Raw genomic sequence first — 1,351 nt, 5'->3', positions numbered from 1 at the left:
ACTCCAAAACATGTATTGGACCTCTGTTAAACACATTACTCAAAAACCCTGCCACTTTTCCCTATTCCATGTCTTGTCTTATGCCGTCGTTTCCGACCCACACTGACACCATGGACACGTCTCTCCCGGAACGTCCCGCTCTCCACCTGCAATCGTTCTGGTAGCAGATCCATAGAGTTTTCCTGGTAAAAATATGGAAGTGGTTTACCATTGCCTCCTTCCGTGCAGTAAACTTGAGTCTCCACCCTTGACTCTCTCCCATGTCACTGCTGCCCAGCACGGATGGGTTTTGACTTGTAGCAGACTGCCTTCCACTTGCTAGCCACTGGCCAAGCTAGAAATGGAATAAATATGCCTCTGCTTGACTCTCCCTCCCATAGCCGAGACTGGTAGAGTACTGGAAACTTTTCAAGTGTGACCCTGAGAGGACCCCTGTTCCTTACAAGGTCATTATCATCATCATCATCATCATCAATCGTATTTATTGAGCGCTTACTGTGTGCAGAGCACTGTACTAAGCGCTTGGGAAGTACAAATTGGCAACATATAGAGACAGTCCCTACCCAACAGTGGGCTCAGAGTCTAAAAGGGGGAGACAGAGAACAAAACCAAACATACTAACAAAATAAAATAAATAGAATAGATATGTACAAATAAAATAAATAAATAAATAAATAAATAGAGTAAAAAATATGTACAGACATATATACATATATACAGGTGCTGTGGGGAAGGGAAGGAGGTAAGATGGTGGGGATGGAGAGGGGGACGAGGGGGAGAGGAAGGAAGGGGCTCAGTCTGGGAAGGCCTCCTGATGCTGATCCTATCACCTGATGCTTTTTTTCCTGTTTGGAAAAATCATTCAGTTTTGGATGCTATAAGCTTGTTGCCGCCCAACCATTCTAAATGGGATCAGTTTTATACACAAATATCGCTTTCATATTTCAGTCGTGATGGCAAAGGGACAGCAGTCTGGATAGATGGGGTCAGGGTTCAGAGAACAGGAAATAGCCCACAGAGAGAGGCAGTGCGGGACTGAGAGTCAGGAAACCAGGGTTCAAGTCCCAGCTCTTTCAGAAGTATGCTGTGAGATTTTGGACGAGTCACCTAACCTCTCTGGGTCTCAGTTTCCTCATCTGTAAAATGGGGATAAGATAGACTGTGTGCCATACATGGAACACGGATAATTTTGTATTTACCCCTGCCCTTAGCACAGAGTTAATAAATGCCACAATTATTTTTATTACTACAAAACTACAACCCACGCAAGCATGCCCTCAGGGTAAAGACGAATCAGTCCTGGCCACCAGCTTGCAAAATATAGGTTAATTTAACTACACTTTTATAGCAA

The 1,351-nt window shown here is 44.1% G+C and overlaps 1 non-coding gene across 1 annotated transcript; it reads right to left on the bottom strand.

The window, feature by feature from the left end:
• Positions 1-292: 292 nt before the first annotated feature.
• LOC119924480 lies at positions 293-430 on the bottom strand. Its single transcript, XR_005449192.1, has one exon. It is a non-coding gene; the product is annotated as a small nucleolar RNA SNORA7 (small nucleolar RNA).
• Positions 431-1,351: the final 921 nt, after the last annotated feature.

This window comes from Tachyglossus aculeatus, chromosome 2 (assembly GCF_015852505.1).
Source record: "Tachyglossus aculeatus isolate mTacAcu1 chromosome 2, mTacAcu1.pri, whole genome shotgun sequence".
NCBI classification, from domain to species: Eukaryota; Metazoa; Chordata; class Mammalia; order Monotremata; family Tachyglossidae; genus Tachyglossus; species Tachyglossus aculeatus.
Note: the sequence above shows the minus strand (reverse complement) of the source record. Positions and strands in the feature narration are given on the sequence as shown.